Source organism: Panthera onca, chromosome A1 (assembly GCF_046562875.1).
Source record: "Panthera onca isolate mPanOnc1 chromosome A1, mPanOnc1 haplotype 2, whole genome shotgun sequence".
NCBI lineage: Eukaryota > Metazoa > Chordata > Mammalia > Carnivora > Felidae > Panthera > Panthera onca.
In genome coordinates this window covers 68,982,764-69,008,657 of record NC_138339.1, presented here as the reverse complement: position 1 = coordinate 69,008,657, position 25,894 = coordinate 68,982,764, and the positions used below count along the sequence as shown (strand labels likewise).

The 25,894-nt window shown below is 36.7% G+C and overlaps 1 protein-coding gene across 8 annotated transcripts in view; it reads right to left on the bottom strand.

The window, feature by feature from the left end:
• The window catches only part of TMEM232 (transmembrane protein 232), a 213,665-nt gene that overhangs the window by 78,649 nt on the left and 109,122 nt on the right, over positions 1-25,894 (bottom strand). The window lies entirely within an intron of this gene.

Sequence of the window (25,894 nt, the reverse complement as noted above, 5' to 3'; positions counted from 1 at the left end):
TTACTGCTTACAGTGGAAGAGAAAAGAAAAACATCTGCCTTCTGTTGTACTATACTGCACCAAATAAAAATGCTGAAGGAGCACTTGAGCTAAAGATAAATAATAATCTAAAGCATTAAACTTTTTGAAGATAAAATATTGGCATCTCATCTATTAATTAGCTTCTGTTTATATAGGAATTGCAAGAGAAAAGTAGAATGTAAATACTAATTAGTCTTACTATAATTAATCATTATACTTCTTTATCCTTATGATAATGTTATATAACCCTTAAGAGGACATTATGATGACATTTTAAGTATAATCAAGGACAAAAACTTTTGAGTGCCTACATTACAAAGTTAAAGAATAGCTTTTCATGAGACCAATCCATCTCAGGCAGGTGTAGCCTTAGGATGAACGCCGCATACACAGCCATTTTAAGGGTCCTTATGGTGGATGTAACTTAAGGAAAGAAAGGCCTTCCAGATCCCAAATAGCCCCCACATGATTTGGCTATGTTCCTGGAATTTCCCCCATTAAAAATTCATTCTTTAGGGTCAATGGCTTTCAGACCTTCAAGAGACCTCTATGAAATTTTCAGTAACTGTTGGAAGAGAAACCCCTTAAGACATTGTAAACTAACATCTCAAGAATCATTGGTTGAAGCTAACAAAGTACACAAGAGGCATTTTTGGGAAACAAGCACAGTCAGAAGTGGGAGAGAGTTCTAGCTAATTTGCATAGGCTGAATCCGTACTGAGAATGTATTATAGGCAATTTTTGTTTAGTTTTTAATAGGCTCTATTGAATTATTCTATAGCTAGTAGAATAATCTCAGAGTCTACAGTGTAAAAAGTGTATAAAATAAACTGCAGAATTGAAATCACTATCAAAGTGGCAATTTTCCTTGCTTACTGCTTAAAATTTTGTGATAACAGGAAAAGAGATGAGTACCAGAGAAATGCATTCTGTTATTGCCATTGTTGGGACAGCAAATATCTTAAGTATAAAAAAACATAAATGGTTACTAGGACATAATTTCTTTCTAAATTTGTGAGTGTGTGTTTTGTTTTTGCTATCAACTCCCTATAGACTGTATGTATTTATGTGTGTATGTATGTGTATGATTTTTAAACAAATTAAGTACATGAAAATATCTACATGAAAGCAAAACACCTAAAACTAAAGACCAACTTCCAAAGTCTGACGTTTAAGATTATCATAATTAAAAAATCGGAATATCATAAATATTATTCTATTCTTATTATGCCAATCCCATTGAATGAGTTGATCAAATGTTGCCCTCATCAGGCCAGAAATGGTTTACCAGCCAATTTCTGCAGTTTCCAGGAGCTGAAACTATGGCTGGTTAATACAGCTGTAGATGCAAATGGAAATTTCAGTCAGTGATTGGGAAGGATGAGTCCTATCAAAGGAATTTTCAACAGACATTTAGCATAAACGTAGGTCATTTTCAAGTCAAGCTTTAAATCTTGAAAAGGGGATAAAAGAAGTAAGAGCAATGTCAATTTAATTCAGCCTTCACCTTCCGACCAAAATCTATTCTCTTTAAAGGTAAATTGGCTCTGTTATGCCTCTGGTTAAAACCTTCCAGTGACTTCCTTTTGCACTAAAATGAAACCTGAATGAATTCCTTATCTGGACTGACAGCCTGTAAGACCTGGTTGCAGTGACAATTTCACCTGCTCCCCTCACTCATTACCCTGCAACCACACTGACCACCTTTTTAGTTACCACTTGTAGTAAATCCTTGCCTGTCCCTGGGACTCACTATTCCCTCTGCCTATACTCTCTCTTACAAGGCATGCTTATTCTCCTCCAGCAGGTCTCTGCCCACAACAAAAATAAACATAAAAATCTCTGCTCATAGAGATTTTCCTAGTCCTCCAGTTCTTCTGATCTTATCACCTAATTTCACTCATGGGTCTTAAAATAATCTGTAATTATCTCATTTGTTTACTGATTTATCTATCCACTATCTTAGATTATAAACTGCATGAAGGTAAAAGGCCTATTTGTCAAATCACCACTCTACGTCCAGTGCTTAGCACTGTGCCTGGTCTACCGAAAAGATTTCAGCTCTGTTCAGCTTCCTACTATTTTTACCAAGAAGCTTAGCTAAAGTTCCTTTGACAGCGAGACTGTCCTGTCTCAAATGTCAATTTGTTTTCTTTCTTGAATCAGGTGGAAACCGTGGAAGTAGTCAAAGACCTGGGAAATATTTTGAAGGTAGAGACTACGGGGTTGTCTGACAGCATACAACGTGAGTGAATTTAGACCCAATGATGGTTACAAGATCTCAATTAACAGAAGGATGAGTTTTCCATTTACTGAGAAAATAAGGGAATGGGCGTCGGAAGGAGAAGAGTGAAAGTTTGGTACATTAAATTTGAGATGCTTGTAAGACCATCTAGATGAAAATAACATGTAGGTGACTATATACCTGAGTACAGAATTCAAGGGAAAAATCAAGCTGCTAAGGGACCAAGAGGCCAACATAAAAATGCTCATCATTTTGAACTTCATGAACGTAACTGAATGATTTCACTTTTCATCCATATATGTCTGCTACACACACCCAGATCCTCATTTGTTCAAGTTTGCATAGATTGAAATTCTATGGGATAGATTTGGCCAAGATCTGTGTTCTTCTCTATAAGCTCATTCTTCTAGCCATACAAAAATACAGAGCATACCTTGAATTTTGCTGCTGAATCCATAGCAAATGTTTTTCCTTCACCTTATCTTCTAGTTTCAAAACACTAACCTGTGTGGTTGTCAAATGACCGAGCATTAAATGGAGCTGTGAGACTTTTTTCTTTTTTAGAGGAAAATGATGCCCTTGACTTCTATACCCAAGCACCCTTGAAATTATATGAGAACATTGGAAAAGTGATGCTTTGTTGTTGTTTTTTTCCTTTATTCTCCCTGTTTGTTGTTTGGAAATCATACAATGTATTCCTTGGAATATCTTGGCAGCTTATAAACCTAAACCAATCAGGCCATTTACAAGCATTAAACAAGATGTATATGTGCAGCTATAAATGAAAACAGTTATTTGTCTATCTTTACTTGTAACAGTCACTTAAGAGAGTGTCATTTTAATTATTCTTAGTTTTGGCACTAGTCTTCATCTTATAATGTGGATATTTTACTTTCCTCTATCAAAACTCTCCTTTGAGATATAGAGCTAAAGAATACCAATCAGAAAAAAATAAATATGGAAGATATTTTAATATAGTTGCTTGAGCAGAGGAGAGTGGTTCCTTGTAACTTTAAAATGATGGGTTTTCAACATGAGATACTGATGCTGGGGTAGGGGAGAGTGTAGCTGTAGTTCAAAGGTAATACAAAAATTACCACATAAGTATGACTAGGCATTTATTTTCATACAAGAATTCCTAAAGATTTTAGTTCAAGAAAGTTAACAAAATTTTAGTTGATTCCAACCATAAACCCTTTGAAGAAAGTCAGTTTCAACTATTAGAGTGTTTCTGCATCTCTATGAAAATTATGGAAGTTTTCCAAAACCATACTGAGAAAGAGGATATCTTGGGTTCTTATCCCAAGTCGGCTGCCTTGTTCCTGGTCTTCTGAGTGACCTTGGGAAAGTCAGTTAACTTTGTGAAACCTTTGTTTCCTCAAATACTGGAAGAGCACTGGACCAAATGACTCCTATAGCTCTTCCATGGGAATAGCTTTTTTTTTTTTTTTAAGTTTATTTTGAAAGAGAATGTGAGCACGCATGTGCGCAAATAGGGGAGGAGCAGAGAGAGAAGGAGAGAGAATCCCAAGCAGCTCCATGTTGTCAGTGCAGAGCCCCATGTGGGGCTTGATCTCCCCAACTGTGAGATCATGACATGAGCCAAATCAAGAGTCAGATGCTTAACGTACTGAGCCACCCAGGCGCCCCCTGGAATGGCTCTTGAAACTGATGACAGCTTTGGCTGGTTGGCCTCCTCATAGGTAGAAGTGAACTCCCCAGTTTCTAGCCTAAAACAAATCCTTGCAGTGGTCATGATGGTTTGCCGAGTAGAGGAAGTCAAGCAACATGACTTGCTAATCTGAATTATTTACACTGACCATAGGTTTAAGAAATAGGTCTGCAGTGCCTTTAGATGTTCTCAAACAGGAATGCTTAGATTCACATAATTATAGAAAATTAAACCATTCTCCTTTCTAAATATCTTCTGGAGTTTTGTTGCTTTTTGTTTGTTTGTTATTTCACTCAAATATCAGGGACGCAGAGTGGTAATGAGGGAAAAACGAATGGTATGGGCAGGGGCCTGGTTGGTGCCACAGCTCTGCCCACTTGCATGCCCAAGTCAGACTTGCAAATCTAACTCCTTGAATTTCCTTATCATTAAAACATAGAGAGTGCTTACTGTTCTGGGCTTTGTTCATCCTCCCTGACTCCCTAATAGTAACCTGGGGGTTTTGTGTTTTGTTTTTAATTCTAGTAGAGTTAAAGTACAGTTTTATATTAATAGTAACCTGTTTTTATCAAGGCAGTGCCAACCACAGTAATATTTTGCAGTCCCAGCTATATCAAAAGACTAGAAGTTTACTTTCTATCACACCTTACAGATGCCAGTGGGTGTTAAATTGACCTAGTTTTTTTTTTTTTTTTCCCCACAATCTTACCTGGTGTTTTTCTGGTTTGCTTGTGTGTTTGGGATTTTTGTGGTTTTGTTTCTGTTTGTTTGGTGCAAGCCTGTTTTCCTTCAGATTAAATCTAGTTATTTTCTAAATCTACTTAAACTTGAACATAATAGTATATTTTATGGTCCATTTTACTCCTCATCATTTTAGTCTCCAATAATCTAAATGCAAGTAGGCTGAGATAACAGAGGTGGTTGTCCACAAAACAGAGGGGAAATATGGCAATTATCCCACTACTGTGATGTACCGAGACAGCCAAAAAGGATCATTGAAGTCCTAAAGGGAATTTCAGGGGTCTGAAATACCCACTTTGGCTGTCAACATCAATCAAATTAACTGCCCTCTTGTCCCATTCTCAGTCATGCAGTAATATATCACCACAATTAAAGGTGAACGATGTGGAATGGCTGACAGTGAGCCTTGCTCAGCAACAGAGCATATGAACACCAAATAATTTCCATTTCTGAAGACTGGAAACCCCATTGAGTCCCGGTTACATTAGAATGCATCCCTGAGTATGGGAAGAAAAGGGAGAAAATGCTTTTCTAAGAACTTTAGTGCTTCCATTTATTTAAGCACATTCCTTCCTAAATATACAGTGTTCTGTGTATATATCATCCCAAAATACAATTATATTTTTCTTTTTCATAACCTCCAGCCAAATTACTACTACCTTGGGCCTATCACTTTATCACACTCCTCAACGTATGTGACCTAGTGGCAGTAAAACTCAAAAATATAGGGCTAACATCACTGCTTCCTGAGCCAGGAGTGGAAGAATTTATAGTAATATTACCTATCTCAACTCATGTGCAATAAAGTGGATATTCTGGATATTCTAGCATCCAGAATTTAGAGAATTTCATAACATTGGGATTATTAATGGAGTAGAATAAGGAATTGAACAAGAGAGGGGTGAAAGGGAGATTGTGAATTATTTTCATGGACTTTTTCCTTAAAATAAATTCACTTGTCATAACCTCTCCCTGCTTGATATCATTATGTTTAATATGCCCTTGATTCTTTGGCCAGCTATGTTTAGGACTCTGTGTGGAAGCAAGTGCTATTTGATGACTGAGGACAATTGGGATGAATATAGAGATGCTGGAACCTCTTCCCAAATGAAGCAGAGGAACCTGTGGGTAGATTTAGGGAGCCATGGCTTGTCGGGCTGTTTTGTCCCTGCTCCTGCCACTTCCACTTCTCCGTCACCTCCTCCACCTTCATCAACACTACTGTAACACACTGATATGCTGAGCATATTTGCCAAGCCTTCAGTCTGGGCTAATGCAATTCATACTTGACATGCAGACTAGTGGCAAAGAGGTGCTGGCCCCGGGAGTGGGGTTAACCGCCCTGCTTCAGCCCACAGGCTGTGTCACCTCCAGACTCACCTCCCCAACCAGATATGGTCCTGTCAGGGAAGTTGTCCCGAGTGCCAAACAGAATTCACCATTTATTGTCCTTCCTATATCTTATCCATGGGCAGAAGGTGAACATTATAGAATTAAGATCCATAAGCATTTGGGAATTTGTGAGGAAGTGTAGGCTAGATTTTTTTAAGGCCTAGCCTTTAGACACACTCCTGAAAATCACTGCTGGCTGCATACATGCTATTTGTAGCTCAGCAAGAAAAAAAATCTAGTGCAATTATTAGATGGGACTTTTTTGGGTACAATTCACTTATTACAAGCTCTCCTTGCTTGATATCAGTATGCTAATAGGTGGTTGACTTATCAGCCAGCTGTGTTTAGACTTCTGTGTGACAATATTGGTTTGCTCATGTAAATGGTTTAGTAAAATTATCATGCTAAAGATAGGCTTTTTCCTTTGAATAGCTTTATGTAGGGGGAAAAAACAGAGGAAAAAAAATGTTGAGGGGACCACTCAACATTAGTACTAGCTTGACAAGGCTCAGGTTAGTGAACTATTGTGAACATCCAAGAATTTAGTGACATATCACTTCAAATATGATGGATGCTTAGTAATTACTGATCTTATATTGCAGTGACAGACTTGGCGTTGAAAGTGGAAGCTGTTCAGAATGATAAATGGATGTGACAATTTATTAAAGATATAAGGCATGATTAGTGTTGGATGTAGATCTACCCTTTTAAGAAGCAGGTGAAAGATGAAAGGAAAAAAATGAAAAGGGAATTTAGTTTGTGAGAATTAAAATTGGGGGAAGAACACTCTATCAGAAGCACACAACAAATTTATAAACAAACGCAGATATTCTAGAAACGTAGCAGCGCAATAGTTTGGAGATAATGAAGACATGCATGAAACAAGAGTCATGCAATTTTTATACATTCATGGTACCATTTCCCATTTTCCTGACTGGTATTTTCCATCACACTCTTATTTGGCATTGCTACTCTCTACTGGGATCCACAGTGCAGAACACCTCAAGCCTGTTTGGAGGATGTTTTGAACCAGCTCTGAGACCTCTGATTTCATTGCAGTTCTTGCCATGAACATTTTTACACAGTCTGGTTAACTTGTTAGGGCTGAGAAAGTTTTACTTTCTCAAATGAAAATGGAGGACATGAAATACTGATTCTAAAAGTGCTTATGGGGAGAAATTAATGCCCTATATACATATCTCTCCATCTTGTTTATAGATAAAATGGTAGAAGAGACATACTGTGCCACTGCTAATGATATAAATATATTTTTAACAAATCTTATCTCTAAAATAATTCGCAAGACTAGTAACAATTTTAAAAAGCCTCTAAGCCTGAGAAATAATCAGAAAGACCATTAGGTTTTGCTTCTATGTGACAATCTACCTCAAAATTTTCTTCATATTTTGGTGCCAATACTGGTATTTCTTGATACATGCACCTGTTTCATTGGAGAGTAGACATACATACATATACACATACATACATATACACATACATATACCTATATTATGAGCATTATACCATATTACTGCCCTTCCTGACTAATGGATCTTTTCTACAAACTTGGAAAGCTTCACACACTGGTCAGGAACTTAATTTGTTTTCATTAGGTGGGTACTGCAAGTACTTTGAAAGTATGCTTCAGGGGCGCCTGGGTGGCTCAGTCGGTTAAGCATCCGACTTCAGCTCAGGTCACGATCTCGCGGTCTGTGAGTTCGAGCCCCGCGTCAGGTTCTGGGCTGATGGCTCAGAGCCTGGAGCCTGCTTCCAATTCTGTGTCTCCCTCTCTCTCTGCCCCTCCCCCGTTCGTGCTCTGTCTCTCTCTGTCCCAAAAATAAATAAACGTTAAAAAAAAAAAAAAAAATTAAAAAAAAAAAAAAAGAAAGTATGCTTCATATTAGCATTTTTTTTTTGCATTTATATTTTTTTGTGCAGCAAGCACAAAATGCTGCTTAAAGATACTCGAAGAAGGAGTTTCTATCACTATTTTAGTAGATGATTTAAGAAACCATCCCTTATCCGCCCTTGATATCAACACCTCCATACACATAAAAGTTTCAAAAAGCATTACTGTACCATGCTTTACAGTTATCACAACCATCCATAATTTTTTCTCAAGTTGTTTTAAGTCCTCCTGGATTTTCTCCTTCCTCTTCAGCTGTACCTACGGTTTTGTTTGTTGTTTATTTTCCTATCATTCTCCTCTTTTCAGACATTAAATGATGGTAATCTTCAAACTTCCACCCTAGCCTTGCCTCCCTTCTCATTTAATGTTTTTACCAAGGCAGTGTTGTTTGTGTCCATGACTCAATCAACACATTCATTCTATAACTCAGCTCAGACTTCTTCCCTGAATTATAGAAGTGAAATTCACTGTCTACTTGACATCTCCACCTGAAGAACTCAAAAACGTTACTTCAGATTGAACATGTCCAAACCAAACCACAATCTTCTCCTAACCCCAGTTACACCTTGCTCTCCCCAATCATTCCTTGCTTTAGTGAATGACACCATTATTGGACAGGTTGCTCGACCTGGAAAAGACATTTTCTTCTCCTCACTCCTGGCACTTTCTCATCTCTAATCATCCTCAAATTCTGTTGCTTTTTCTCCCAAATATTATAAAGATCCATTTGCCTCCTATCCATTTTTATTGCCACCAAAGTAGTGCATGTTATATACAACAGCATCCTATGCATTTTCCCTACATAACAAAGCCATTACAGCAATAGTGAAAATAGTTATGATGTATAAAATATACATCATAATGTAATCAATATAATCATATTGGTCAATAATATGTATTTATTATGTTGCATTTTTAATTATACTATCATATGGTTACTAATATAATAATAGTGAACATTTTTGTGCTTACTTTGTGCCATGTACTGTAATAAGCACTTTTAATTGACTTTCTCATAGGTACCCAACAAGAAAGGTACTATCATTACCCCATTTTACAGAAAAAGACATTTAGGTTTAGAGAAGTTAAATGACCTGCCCAAGGTCACTTAGCTATATAGTACTTCACACCTATGATCATACCATAACTCAAACACATACACATAATACACACAAAAACACCCTTATACCATTGACTCGTCATTCCATCACAAAAACACATTTAATGCCTTCTTTGGCTTCTAAGATAAAGCCAAAAACTCTGATCACATTTCCAGCCTCAGCCTCCCATGGTCTCAGTGACCCAGCCACACTACTGTTCTTTTAGCTCTTTGGATGCTTGATAATCCCTTTCACCAAGGGGACTTCCCACATCTTGTGCTTGTTTGGCATACCACCTCCCTTCCCTGACCTCCCCTCCCAATTCCATGTCTCATAATACCATGTACCTCACCCTCAAGGCACTCATCATTATTTACATGTACTCCTAGTACTTACCATTATAGAGATTTAGCACACGTATGTGTGATTTTAATTAACATCTCCTACACTTGTTTGTAAGTTCCACTGGGAAGGACTGTAACCATTCTGACTTATTTTGTCTGACACATTTTATTTCATAGTATTTGACCTATATTAGGAATTAAATAATTATTGAATAAATGTATATATATGAATAGAAAGTTTTCTGAGTACAAAACTCAATTAGAAAGCAGGGAGACTATCCTGATCTTATTAATGTCACATCCAAGTTTACATTCTAATTAAGAAGGTAATACACAGTCAACCACTGCAAATCCATTTCATCACAAGCTGAACATCGTCCTTTTCTTTGAAAGAACTAAGTGCTCTTTGTGAGTTGTTTCTCTTTTCTCTCCCCTTTGATTTACAATGAATTAGACATCCATAACTGGGAAAAACAAAAAACAAACAACACCTCTGCACAGCATACCAGCACACCTAAGAGATCCATCCATCCGTGAACCCACGAGAGTGTGGACTGGACCATGGAGGAGGTAACAGAGTGAGGCAAGTGGTAGTGTTGCCCACAACACCAGAGGCAGTGATAACAAAGAAAACAGTGGAGGGTTCAGGAGTGAGCCAACACAACTCGTCTAACAGAGGAGGTGACAGGTGGAAGTGATGAGTGGGAGTCTGCTCAGCCAAAAGACACTGACTGTAGTTGGAGGGACTGGTTGCTATCTTTTAGGCAGACCACAGTGACTAGAGGGAGAGAAAGGAAAGGGAAGTAGGCAAAGAGAACTGAAGGAAAGCATCTTCTGCTGTCTTCTCTGGGAGGCAAGAGGAGTATACACAGACCTCAGGAACCCCTTCAGTTGAGGATCGCCCTACCAGATTGTGGGCAAACCCAAAGGCCCAAGTGCTAAGTGTAACCTCCTCCAGGTCCCCGCCACAAACTTTTTGTTTTTTGTTTTTTGTTTATTTCATGTGTAAGTGCCCAATCTTGGCTGTTAAGAGAAACCAAAAACTTGTGCTATAGCTCCATCTTCTGGAAAACAAAAGGCAGGTTCCTAACTACCAACCTGTTGAACTATTAAAATCAAAGTACACAAAACCTTGATTGAATAAGAAAGATGTTCTCCATTTCAAATGCAGGGAGAGAGGCACTTCTTATCAAATACCATGAAAAATCACAGTGATATCATATCCCAAAAAGAAAATGACAATTTTCCAGCAACTGAACCCAAAAATGCTTGGAATATTGCAATCTAACTGATAAAGAATTTAAAACAGCTGTTCTGAAGAAATTCAATAAGCTGTAAGAAAACTCAGAAAGGCAACACAATGATCTCAGGAATAAAATTAATAGAATTAACAAAATTTGGTGCTTGACCAAAGAAACTGAAATTCTAAAAAAGAACCAAGCAGAAAGCAGAAATTCTAGGACTGAAGAACTTTATAAGTGAAATGAAGAATGCATTAAAGTTCACTGGAAATAGAGCAGATCATATGGAAGAGAGAATTAGCAAGCTTGAGGATAGAAATACAGAAATGTTTCCAGTGGAAGAGGAAAAGAGAACGAAGATTTTTAAAAAGTTAACCCTATGAGAACTATCTGACTCCATTAGAAAAGCCAACATAAGAATAATGGGTATACCAGAAGAAGAAGAGAGGGAGAAAGGAGCAGAGGGAATATTTAAACAAGTAATAGCTGAGAACTTCCCAAACCTAACCTAAGGAAGCAACTGTATATACAAGTCCATAAAGCTAATAGAACATCTTATTATTGCAACACATAAAGACCTTTTCCAAGAAACATTTTATTGAAACCATCAAAAGTTAATGATTCAGAAAAGAATTTTATAGACAATCAAGAACACAATAACATACAAAGATACCCCCATTAAGCTATCACCAGAAACTCTACAGACCAAGAGTGGAAATGACATATTCAATATATTGAAGACAAAATCTACCAGCCAAGAATATTCTATCCAGCAGTTATCCTTCAGATATAAAGAAGAAAGATTTCTCCAGACAAGGAAAGCTGAGGGAGTTTATCACCACTAGACCTGCCCTATAAGAAATGTGGAAAGAAGCTCTTCAAGCAGAAACAAAAAGATGAAAGTATTAAACTCTGATTAAGGTGATAAACAGACTTAGAATATTGAAACTCTCTTTTTAAATACTCTATTAAACTCTTGACCATTGCATACAGGTTAAAGGAAAAGAGAACTAAAAATAACTTTAGCTACTACAACTTGGTAATCACAGCATAAAAAGAGATAATTTGTGACATCAAAAACATAAAAGGGGAAGAGAAAAAGATGGAACTTTTATACATTAATAAAGATAAATTGCTATCAGCATAAAAAGGACCATTTTATCTGAGATGTTCTGTATCAACCTCATGGTAATCACAAAGCAAAAATCTAGAGCAGATACATGAAACTTAAAAAAGCAGGGGGAGATACTGAGCCAATCACCATGGGAAACTGCCAACTTACAAATGTGGATAGAAAGAGAAGGAAAAACAAACAATGGAAAAAGAAAATAATCAGAAGGCAAAAGACAAAAATGGCAATACTAAATCCTTACATATCACCAATCACCCTAAATATAAATAGATTGAACGCACAAATCAAAAGGCACAGAGTGACTAGATGAATTTTTAAAAATCCACTATGTGCTGCCTGTACGAGACTTATTTCAGCTCTAAAGACACACACAGGCTCAGAATGAAAGGATGGTAGATTATGTTCCAAGCAAACAAACCAAAAAAAGCTGATACCTACTCATATCAGTCAAAATAGACTTGAAGCCAAAAGAGTTAACAGGAAACAAAAAAGTTAGTATATAATGACAAAGGGGTCAATACATCAAGAATACATATAACAAACATATACACTCCCAACATCTGAGGACCAAAATACATTAAGCAATTAATAACAGATCTTAAGGGTGAAATATACAATACAGTAATTGTAGGGGTCCTTCAATACCCCACTATCAGCAATGGATAGATCAACCAGACCAAAAGAAAAACCAAAAAACAAAAACAATAACAAAATGGTGGAATTGAATCATACTTCAGAACAAATGAACTTAATAGACATATACAGAACAGTCCATCCAACAGCAGCAGAATACACATTCTTCTCAAGTGGACATGCAACCTTCTCCAGGATAGACCATATGATAGGCTACAAAATAAACATTAGGAAATTTAAGAAGACTGACGTCATACCATCTTCTCTGACTACAATGGTATGAAACTAGACATCAACAATAAGAGTAAGAAGATCTAAAAATATGTGAAAACTAAACATTTATTTTTTTAATGTTTATTTTTGAGAGAAAGAGATAGTTCAAGCAGGGGAGGGGCAGAGAGAGAGAGACACAGAATCTGAAGCCGGCTCCAGGCTCTGAGCTGTCAGCACAGAGCCCAATGCAGGGGTTGAACTTGCGAACCATGAGATCATGACCTGAGCTCAAGTCGGACACTTAACCGATGGAGCCACCCAGATGCCCCCTAAACAACCAATTTATAAACAACCATTGGGTCAAAGACTAAGTCAAAAGAAAAACAAAAAATTATCTCAAAATAAATGAAAACACAACATATCAAATACTGCAAAAACAGTTCTGAAAGTTTATGGCAATAAGTGCACATAGTAAGAAATTAGAAGAATCCAAAATAAATAACCTGGGGTGCCGGGATGGCTCAGTCGGTTAAGTGTCTGACTTCAGCTCAGGTCATGATCTCTCAGTCCATTAGTTCCTGCCCCACGTCAGGCTCTGTGCTAACAGTTCAGATCCTGAAGCCTGCTTCAGATTCTGTGTTTCCCTCTCTCTTTGCCCCGCCCCTGCTCACAGTCTCTCTCTCTCTCTCTCTCTCTCTCTCTCTCTCAAAAGTAAATAAACATTACAAAAAATTTAAATAAATAATAAAATAAAATAAAACAACCTAACTTTATACCTCGAGAAACTAGAAAAAGAATGAAGGAAGCCTAAACTCACCAGAGGAAAGTAAATAAGAATTATTGCAGAAATAAATGAAATACACACACACACACACACACACACACACACACACACACACACTAGAAAAGATCAGCAAAGCTAAGAGCTGGTTCTCAAAAAAAGATGAACAAAATTAACAAACCTTATCTAGACTAACTTTAAAAAGAGGGGAGGAGGGGATAGGATATAAATAAAATTAGAAATGAAAAAGGTGGCATATAATAGACATTACAGAAATACATGGAATTATAAGAGACTACACCATGAACAGTTATATGCCAACAGATTACATAATCTAGAATAAATTGATACATTTCTAGAAACATACAACCTACCAAGACTGAATTAGGAAGAAATAGAAAATCTGAACAGAACAACAAAGAGATTATAATAGTAATCAAAAAACTCCCAACACAGAAAACTCCAGAACCAGACAGCTTCACTAAAGAATTCTATCAAACACTTAAAGAATTAATACCAATCCTCTTCCTGTTGTGGGAATGCAAACTGGTGCAGCCACTCTGCAAAAACAGTATGGAGGTTCCTCAAAAATTTAATAATAGAACTACCCTATGACCCAGAAGTTGCACTACTAGGCATTTATCCCAAGGATACAGGAGTGCTGTCTCAAAGGGGCACATGCACCCCAATGTTTATAGCAGCACTATTGACAATAGCCAAAGTATGGAAAGAGCCCAAATGTCCATCAACATATGAATGGATAAAGAAGAGGTGATGTATAGAGGCACCTGGGTGGTTCAGTCAGTTAAGTGTCTGACTTCAGCTCAGGTTATGATCTCATGGTCTAAAGGTTCGAGCCCCATGTCAGGCTCTGTATTGACAGCTCAGAGCCTAGAGCATGCTTCAGATTCTGTGTCTCCCTCTCTCTCTAACTCTTCCCCACTCATGCTCTTGTCTCTCTCTCTCTCTCAAAAATAAAAAAAAAATTTAATGTGTATTTTAAAAAGCAAAGGTGGTATATATATGTGTGTATATGTATACATACATATACACACATATATATACACCAATATACAAACATACACACACACACACACACACACACACACAATGGAGTATTAGTCAGCAATGAAAAAGAGTGAAATCTTGCCATTTACAACAACGTGGATGGAACTAGAGTGTATTATGCTAAGTGAAATAAGTCAGTCAGATGAAGACAAATATCACATGATTTCACTCATATGTGGAATTCAAGATACAAAATGGATGAACATAAGAGAAAGGAAGCAAAAATAAGGTAAAAACAGAGAGGAAGAAAAACCATAAGAGACGCTTAAATACAGAGAACAAACTGAGGGTTGCTGGAGAGGTGTTGGGTGAGGGGATGTGCTAAATGGGCAAGGGGCATTAAGGAGGACACTTGTTGGGATAAGCACTCGGTATTATAGGTAAGTGATGAATCACTAAATTCTATTCCTGAAATCATTATTAAACTCTATGTTAACTACCTTGGATTTAAATTTAAAAAATAAAAAATAAATGAAAAAATATAAAAATTCTCTTCAAGCTTTTCCAAAATATCAAGGAGGAGAGAATACTTCCAAACTTATTCTACTACAAGGCCATTACTGCTTTGATAACAAAACCAGATAAGGATACCACAAGAAAGGAAAACCATAGACCAATATCCATGGTGAATACAGATTCAAGAATTCTTGACAAAAATATTAGCAATCCAAATTCAAGAACCCATTAAAAGGATTACACACGCAAGGATTGTTCAACACCAATAAATGTAATTTATCACATCAAAAAAAGATAAAAATCACACAATCATCTCAATAGACACATAAAAAGCATTTGACAAAATACATTATCCTTTTATAATAAGAACTATTAACAGAGTGGGTATAGAAGGGACATACCTCAACATATCTAGGACCATATGACAAACCCACAGCTAACATTATACTCAGTAGAGAGAAATTGAAAGCATTTGCCCTAGAAGCAGAAAAAAGACAAAGATGCTCACTCTCACTGTTCCTACTCAGTATAGAACTGGAACTCCTAGCTAGAGCAATTAGGAAAGATAAATATATAGCATTCAAACTAGAAAAAAACAAGTAAAATTTTTATTTGCCAATGATATGATCCTATGTATAGTAAATCCCAACAATCAGTGAAGAAAAAAAAAAAAAGACTGCTAGAATTAATCAACAATTTCAGTGAAGCAGCAGGATACAAAATCAACATATGGAAATCAATTGCATTCCTTTACACTAATGATGAAGCATCTGAAAAAGAAACAAAACCATACCACTCACAATAGCATCAAACACAGCAAAATACTTAGGAATAAAATTAACCAGAAGTGAGAAGTCCATACAATGAAAACTACAAAACTTTGCTAAAAGAAATTGAAGACACAAACAAATGGAAAGATATCCATGTTCATGGATCACAAGAATTATTATTGTTAAAATGGCCATACTACACAAAGTCAACTATAGATTCAATGCAATATCCATCAAAATACCAAAGGTATGCTACACAAAAAAATATTAGAAACAATACTAAAATTTAAGTGGAACCAAAAAGACCCCTAATAACTAAAGCTATCCTGAGAAAAAAGAACAAAGCTAGAGGTATCGTGTTTCTGGATTTCAAGCTATACTATAAAGCCATGGTAATAAAAACAGATGGTACTGGCATGAATATGACACAATGACCAACAGAACAGAATAGAGAGTCCAGAATTAAGTGCCAGCATAACAGTCAACTAATATTCAACAAGGGAACCAGGAATACCCAGTGAAGAAAGGATGGTCTCTTCAATACATGGTGCTGAGCAACTGGAGAAACACAGGCAGAACAATGAAATTGGATCCTTATCTCACACAACTAACACGAAAAAAATAATGCAAAATGGATCAGAAGCTTAAACACAATACTTGATACCATAAAACTTTTAGAAGAAAACATAGGGAGGAAACTCACTGATACTGGTCTTGGCAATAATTTGAGGGGAATGACACGAAAGGCACAAACAACCAAAGAAAAATTCAATAAATTGGACTACATTAAACTTAAAACCACCTGAACAGCAAAAGAACTTAACAAAATGAAAAGCCAACATACAGGATGAGAGAAAATTTTTGCAAACCATGTATCGAATGAGGGGTTAATATCCAAAATACATGAAGAGTTCAGTCAACTCAGTAACAAAAATAATTCAATTTTTAAAATGGACCTAAGAACTGGGGGGCGCCTGGGTGGCGCAGTCGGTTAAGCGTCCGACTTCAGCCAGGTCACGATCTCGCAGTCCGTGAGTTTGAGCCCCGCGTCAGGCTCTGGGCTGATGGCTCGGAGCCTGGAGCCTGTTTCCGATTCTGTGTCTCCCTCTCTCTCTGCCCCTCCCCCGTTCATGCTCTGTCTCTCTGTCCCAAAAATAAAATAAAAAACGTTGAAAAAATTTAAAAAAAAAAAAAAAAAATGGACCTAAGAACTAAATAGACATTTCTCCAAAGAGGACATCTAAATGCCCGACACATGAAAAAATGTTCAACATCACTAACCAGGGAAATACAAGCCAAAACCACGATGAGATATCACTCCACACTGTTAGAATGGCTATCATCAAGAAGACAAGAGACAACAGGTGTTGGCAAGGATGTGATGAAAAAGGAATCATTATACATTGTTGGAAGGGATGTAAATTGGTCTAACCACTATAGAAAACAATATAGAGGTTCCTCAAAAAAATAAAAATAGATCTACCACACGATCGAACAATTCTAATTCTGGGAATATATCCAAAGGAAATGAAAATAGGATTTCAAAGAGATATATGCACTCCCATGTTTATTGCAGCATTACTCACAATAGCCAAGATATGGAAACATTTCAAATGCCTATCAGTGGATGAATGGATAAAAAAAGATGTGGTATAAATACACAATAGAATATTATTCATGAGAAAGGAAAATATCCTCCCATTTGTGCCAATATGGATGGCCCTTGAGCACATTATACGAAGCAAGGTAAGTCAGAGAAAGATAAACACTGCTATTACTTGTAGGAGAAATTTTAAGAAGTTAAACCTGTAAAAAACTGAGTAAAATGGTGGCTAACAGGTGATAGAGGGACAAGAGCGATGGTGCTTAAGGGTACATACTTGTAATGAGTAGCAAATAAGTCATACGATATAATGGCCAGTATAGCAAATATAGACCATAATATTATTGTACTGTAATTATGTAATGTGATAAATATCACTACATTGGCGACCACATTATACTATATAAGGTGTATAAAAGTAATATGCTGTACTTCTTAAACTTATACAATGTGACACATCAAATTTATTTTTAAAAAAGAGCAAAGTTCAGGGCACCTGGTGGCTCAGTCAGTTAAACATCTATTGATTTCGGCTCAGGTCCTGATCTCCTGGTTTGTGGGTTTGAGCCACACATTGGACTCTGTGCTGACAGTGCAGAGCCTGCTTAGAATTCTCTCTCCCTCTCTCTATGCCCCTCTTCCCCCCTCAAATAAATAAACTTTAAAAATGTTTTAAAAATTAAAAAATAAAGAAGAGCAAAGTTCACTTGATAAACCAAACAAAATGCAACAGAAAAAAATAGATTTTGTTTCTGTTTTCTTTTGCACAACTTTCTTCTGCCCATAGGGCCACCATTTTGATTCTAGTTGACCTGTATTTGAAACACAGAATTTTTTTACATCTCACCCAGTTCATTTTAATACTTGTGCCATTTTTAAGATTCTACATTCAACCCTGTTACTGTGAATGGGAAACTCTTGGGGTGATGACTGTACTCAAACTAGACACCTGTTGCATAAGCACAAAGCCACTGCAGCCAGAGTGTCAGCTAAAGCTATGGCTCCATTGATGACATCTAGAACTCCCGTTCCAGACCAAGGATCCAGTGGAAAGGCAGGAAAGGAAAGGAGACAGTAGAAGATAGATGGGGATTGATTTATCTCTCAGACAATGCTGCAGGTAAACTGAGTCACATATTGGAAATGGATGTGCGAAGCATGGTTCTGTCACTGGCAGCTGGATTTCACTAATACGACTTCAATTTCTACAAGTTTCTAGACACTTAAATGACTGATCTGAGCTGATGATCTAACCAATTTTCTAATAATCAAACCACAAAGGCTCAAAAATAGGAGCTCATCTCTGAAGACCCATTCATGTTCTTTATCTCTCTTCAGCTGAGAATTATGATAAGCTATGCTAATTATTAACATTCCAAACTTGACCTTTCCATAATGGGTCTTGATATCATACTCTCAAAATGCATATATGACATAGAACCAGTTCCGAACTGTATTTTCTTTCTAACACTAGAAATAAGAATGGAAACAAAACAGAACCAAAAACGAAATCGTCATGAAACTGTACGCTCTCTTTGAAAAGTCGCTAACAGAAATTTATAGCTTAAATAGATGTATAGGCACAAAAATGTAAATCTTACACTTATTTATTATTTACTAAAGAATTAAATATTATATTCTGAATAAAAAATATTTTAGAAAATCTACCAAAGTATAGAACAAAGGAAAAAGGAACGACCATATCCAGGCTCTTTATCTACAGTTTTTCCTTCTAGCTCTAGGACAAGCCTGAGAAGATGTACAGCTTTTACATTTTCAAAGATTAGAAGCCTAAGTCTCAGTCAAGTTAAATTACTTAATCTAAATCAGAAAGAAACTATAAATAAATATATTTGATATTTTGTGAAGGATGCACAGATTTTTTTCCCCTTCATCAAAGAGCTAGAAAGATTTGTTTAAGGCATTTAGGAATCCTTTGCAGCTCTCCTATTTTTATATTAGAAAAATTTTTTTTAATGTTTATTTCTGAGACAAGAGAGATAGAGCATGAGTGGGGGAGGGGCAGAAAGAGAGAGAGACACAGAATCAGAAGCAGGCTCCAGGCTCTGAGCTGTCAGCACAGAGCCCAACGCGGGGCTCGAACTCACAAACCGTGAGATCATGACCTGAGCTGAAGTCGGTCACTCAACCGACTGAGCCACCCAGACACCCCTGCAGCTCTCCTTTTTTAAAATTTTAATCTTTCTTTCTCCCTACCTCCCTCTCCATTTCTTCATCTATATGCATTCTACATTAAGGAGGAGGCATCTTCTATTAAGTTAGTATGATTTTCACTAAAGGCAATGGAGGGGAAAAATAATCACACTGACTTACTGAAAGTGCCTTGACCTTGACACAGATTTCCTAATATTAATTAGAGGGATGCAGAGCCCAGAAAAAAAAAAAAATGTCCCTTAATCAAAATCAAGTTCTGAAAATCAAGAGCTAGAAATTGAAAAAAAAAAAAAAAAAAAAAAGAATAAAACCCCTTTTCTTATGATTTGAAGTTTTTTAACAAACTACTCAAGGCTTTGTCATCAGATGAATTTCACAGGACGGGAAAGAAAGCAGCACAGTAGACTCAGTAGTCAGAATGCTTTTAAGCTCCAACTCCCACACTTAATGACTGTGAATACTTGGGAAAATTACTTAAGCTCTCAGATTTCACATACAAAATGAGTATTTTCACAGATACATAAAATCCATAAAATGGATAAAACAATCATATCTACCTACATCTAAGGGTCTTACATCTGACTGTGAACACAGGGCCTTGTTTATAAAAGGTACTCAGATGGGGTAGCCAAAAGGCTTGTTCAACTATGACCTCAGAGATTATCTTGAATTGCCTGGCAAATTGCTGACTAGAACGAGGGGTCCTAAAAGTCCTTCATTTGCTGGAGTTTCTCCTAAACCCAACTTCAGAAGTTGCCCAATGGCTTTATTTCACAACCATTAAGAAAACTTCCCAAAAGCTCCAGGTTCTGGATAGCTGGCATTTCTAGCATCCCCTATCCAGCTGGTGCCCAATCTCAGATGGCAACTGAGCCTAACGTGTTTCTTCCTTGAGAAGCTATTTTTCACACTTCCATTATTAGAAGGTAGAGTAGCCATCAGGCAGCATCTCTTCCCTCAAAACATAAACCCAGTGAATGTCCAATTGCTTCCTCAACTCCAGCGCCCCTCTCAATGGGATAATAAAAACCATGTGCCTCACCATGACCACCATGCCTGTTCTTATGGGACACTGTGGTATTTACCTTTCCCTGACTCGCTGCCATTCAGCAAATGTTCTATTCTCATTCTATTACTTTGGAGTTAGCTCCATTTATAACGGAAGCTGCAGAGATGTAGTAGTAGCTTTGGGTACAACCACTCTTTTATGAAGTCAGCTATGTAAAATTTTATGCCTAGAGGACAACAGATATTCCCAGCCCATCTTTGCTAGTTTCACCTGGACTCTACTCCATGTGCTGGTCTTATGAAGTCTTTCAACATGAAATTCGTGAGCAAACTAAGCACAGAGATCAAGTTTTAAGTTAGGCTTCTCTGAATCGTCACATATGTGCAAAAAATTAGTTGTTTGTGACTTCATAGAGATTCAAGGCATAAGCTTAACACATACACTTACAAGAAACTTCAGAAGCAAAACAGCAGATGTGAGAACTGGTTTTTGAAAATTTGGTCTTCAGAGTTCTCAATTCTCAGCCTTAAGGTAAATTTACATTATTTTTACTGACAAAGAGAGAAAAGGAAAATAGTATGCTTTGAAGTAGAAGTATTATATGCCTAGGTTTTGGCTGCAGTTTTATGATGCGGTAAAGAACCATAATGATTTTTTTATTTTTAAAAAAATGCTGAAGGGCAAAAAGAGCATGTGCTCAATAGCATGTCCCACTATCTTAAAGCAAAACAAAACCAAAAAAAATCAATATACAGAAGCAAAACAATAAATTTTCTTTTGAAAATTTTCATGAAAGAAGTCAAATCTGCAAATCTTTCAGAGTAAAATATATGTTTATAAACATACAAAAGACAGAATTCCTGCTTTCAAAGAGTTGTATAGTCTACAAACACAAGTGAAAAGTATTTTTGGAAAAAATTATAGGTCATAGCAGATGCTTCATCAATAAGGAAGCTCCTGTTTTCTCCTTACTAGTAAATTTTCAGATTTTCACACTGAATTAAGTACGCTTTAGTGCTCCAAGGCAATAAAGCAACATATTCTCTTAAATGTCCTGTGCTCCTACCTCTTCAATGTGTCCCATCTTCTGTAGGAGTCCTTAAAGGTTGGCCTTCTTGCTGTCTTTCACAGTGCTACTTGTGGAAAGCACAAAATGGATGTTTCTAGGAATACTCAAAGGGGAATTGGTGATATGACCCTGTACCTGAAGATGTTTAAGAGGTGAAAAAGAGCTGAGCATTCAGCAGGCTTTGAATTAGGTCTTGTGCTTTAGCTACAAAACTTCAACATGCTCAGATGTTCATTAACTGCACTAATTCCAGTTTGTGGACCTGGAAGTGGAAAGAGGTGGAAAACCAACAAAAGGAGCTAGCTGTGAGACTGCTAATTAAATGCAGAATCGAGCAAATGGAAGAATTAACATTTCCCACACCTAATGTTCAGTGAGCCAGAGACATTTTGCCAGTGCATAGCTTAGAATGAAATTTTCTTTTCAACTACTTTTTAAAAAGCAGGGATTTTCTGGGGTGCCTGTGTGGCTCAGTTGGTCAAGTGTCCAACTTTGGATCAGGTCATGATCTCGTGGTTCGTGAGTTCAAGCCCCGTGTCCAGCTCTGTGTGAACAGCTTGGAGCCTGGGGTCTGCTTCGGACTCTGTGTCTCCCTCTCTCTCTGACTTCCCTCCACTCGCACTTTGTCTCTCTCTCAAAAATAAACAAACATTAAAAAAATGAAAAAATAAATAGATAAATCAAGAAGGGATTTCCCATACCCCTAATGGACAGTAGCAACTATTTCAGCCAGGCCTGACTTAACTTTTATTTTCAGGCCACTGAACTACAGCCCTACATCACTCACCTCTGCTGCACCCAGAGATTAGTCTACCCCTAAAGGAATCCAGCAGTATGCACAACTCCACGGGGCACTGTTCACACACACTACAGCATGAATGCTGTGATGTGAAAGCTGGGCCACATGAGGTTCTCCTGCCAGAGGGATGCTTGGGCTGCTGGATTCTCTCATTCAGGCCAGAGACACTGTAAGCTGAATTGCTAGAGCCTGTAATGAGCTGTGAAAAATGCATAAGGAGATAACATTTTTTTTGAAAGATCAATGATGAATGTCATTTGTGTAATGAACTAGAGGCGCTGATGAGAAGTTTAATTTACTAATCCTTCAAAACCTACAGGACTTTTTGAGTCATAACCCCACCCCAGTACTCTTTTGTCTCATTTCCCTCTGACTGTGCATATTCTCTTCCCCTGTCCCCAACCCTCGTGTATATCTCTCCATTTGTACCTTTCACTAGTATTGTATGTCTTCTCAGTTGTTCTCTTTAATCTTTCCTTTTGCTCATACATTTATTTCTCTTTTCTGCTATTTTAAGTATTGCCATTGTGTCTCCTCTCCTCTACCAGTTTTTCTTTTCTGTGCCCATTCATCTCCATCTGTCTTTTAACCATCTAGTGACTTTCCCCTGCTATTTCCTTCATCTCCTCTTATCAAAATCCAGTGTCTTCTATCTTTCTAGTTTTCTTTCTCTTTTCCTTTAACTGACCATAATGAGAAACCAAAGTACATTTGTTCAATGTCCTCTCTGTGGTCCCAGATTGATTTTTTTCTTCCATGCCTTTGGTCCTTGAGAATATACAGAATACAGTTGTAGATTCTAAAGTAAATCTCAATACACTTGATATTTAAAGCTGGTGTTTTCATTGTACTTTGATATATTCCAACCTTACAAATATTTAAAATATTTGCTGAGGAATGTTTTTATCATATTTACTTCTTCTGAATTACTAACATCCAGGTAGTGTAATCCTTAAATTCAAAGGTACTGGGGCGCCTGGGTGGCTCAGTCGGTTAAGCATCCAACTTGGGCTCAGGTCATGATCTTGCAGCCGGTGAGTTTGGGTCCTACATCAGGCTCTGTGCTGACAGCTCAGAGACTGGAGCCTGCTTCAGATTCTATGTCTCCCTCTCTCTCTGCTCCTCTCCCCCGACCCCACTTCTCTCTCTCAAAGATGAATAAATATGTAAAAAAAAAAAAAATGTACCTATCTTCCTCACTAATTCTAGAATTCTTCAAAAAATGCTCAAAGCTAGGTCAAAATTCTTCCTAAACATTTGTTTATTTTCCTGTGGACTTTTTGCATACAAAAAAGTAAAGCCTATCTACTGACCTTATTCCACCAAATTATCATACCTCCTGCCTTTGGGCAGCAACAGTCTCAGAATTTGGAACACAAATAATGATTTACACAGGCTGAGGAAGAAAATTTCCCACACGACTTAGCACCTTATTCAAGAAATTAGAAAATGAACCACAAAATAGATCAAAGGAAAGTAACAAATTCATAGACATAAGAACAAAAGTATGTGAGATAGAATCTAAACACTGGTTCACTAGAAAAATAATATAAAAAGAGTATGACACTAAATTAAGAAGAATAAAAGGGACAAAACACAAATACATAAAATGAGAATTGGTTAAGGGAGAAAATAACCACAGAAACAAGAATCTTAATACACATCTTCGGTCAACTGTGGCCAAATAAATTCTGAAAAATGGGTTAAAATAAATAGTATTCAAAGGAAGCACAATCTGCTAAAATTGACTAAAGAAGAAAGAGAAAGATCTAAAGAGACTGAAATTCAGGATTGATACTTCAGATACTTTTATGGCATGGATCTCAAATAGTAAGAACTGAATTTAGCTCTACCTATGCATTGTGGCTGAATCAACCTTGTCAATGGACATATAAAAATCAAAAAATTTGACAAAGAGCTACCCTTAGAAGAGGCATAAGATACTGAAGATTAAAGAGGGAATTCTACCAAACCTTGAAAGAGTAGACAATTCCAAATTACTGAAGTTTTTTTAGAATATAGAAAAAGAAAATAATAAGAATTTACTACTTAATAAGCATGACATTTTACATCAGAATAAATATTTAAAGGAAATAGATGACTCAATAAATATTGTTGGGACAACTCAGTAGCCATATGGATTGACAACTCACACACAAAAGTTTTCAGATGGACCAATGATTAAAATGTTCAAAACAGAGGCGCCTGGATGGCTCAGTTGGCTAAGCATCCAACTCTTGATTTCAGCTCAGGTCATGATCTCATGGTTTGTGAGTTCAAGCCCTGCATTAGACTCTGTGCTGACAGCATGGAGCCTGCTTGGGATTCTTTCTCTCCCTTTCTCTCTGGCCCTTTTCCTGTCTCTCTCTTTCTCTCTCTCTCTCTCTCTCTCTCTCTCTCTCTCTCAAAATAAATAAACTTAAAAAAATTTTTTAAGAGTCTTTTAAAAAAGTTCAAAATAAATCCTTAAAAGTACCAGAAAACAATGTGATAACACTTCAATCTTAGAATGAAAAGAACTTTCCTAAATAGATATAATTACATAGAAAAATGATAATAGCAAAAAATGCTACAAGCAAAATTTAAAGATAAATAAAATATATAGGGAAAAATAAACATTTGTAGTTCTTACCATAGACAAAGGGACACATTAATTAACAGGTAAATAGTTCCTGCAAAGATAAAAGCTCAGTGGGGAAAATGGCCAAAAGAAATAAAGAGTTAATTCCCACATAATGAAAAAACAAAAGGCTCTTAACATATGAAGTTATTCAAACCACTCACCTTAAGAAAACTATATTTAAATTAAAAATTAAATTAACATAATAAAAAATAAGAACTTAAAAATTAAATAAAAATTATGTAAATTGAAAAAAAGCTTTAAGTTTCTTATTAGGTCTGTTGCTAGCTGTAGGTTTTTATTTATCTTCTTTATCGTGTTGTGGTGGTTCCCATACACTTGTAGTTTGCTCAGTTTTTATCCTGAATTGGTGTTTGATTTTGTCAAACCGTATTTTGATGCTAGTATTCTATTTTCATTTTGACTTTCTGTTAATTTAGTTTCTTATACTTGCTTTAGTCGTTTTCTTAATTATTTCTTTCAATGTTTATGTTTGAGAGAGGGAGAGACTGAGCATGAGCTGGGGAGGGGCAGAGAGAGAGAGAGACACAGAATCCAAAGCAGGCTCCGGGCTCCAAGCCATAGGCACAGAGCCCAACGCAGGGATCGAACTCACCAACTGTGAGATCATGACCTGAGCCGAAGTCAGACGCTTAACTGACTGAGCCACCCAGGAGCGCCTACTTACTTTAGTCTTAAACTGTTCTGCTCTACTTGCTTAAATATATAATTTATCATCTTTACTTTATTGATGCTGTGGATTACACAATCTAATAATGTTGAACCAGCCTTGCATACATGGAATATAATTTAAATGTCAAAAAAAAAAAAAGAAAACTGTATTTAGAAATCATATTTCACTTTTCAGATTATCAAAATCCAAATGTTTGTCAAATCCTCC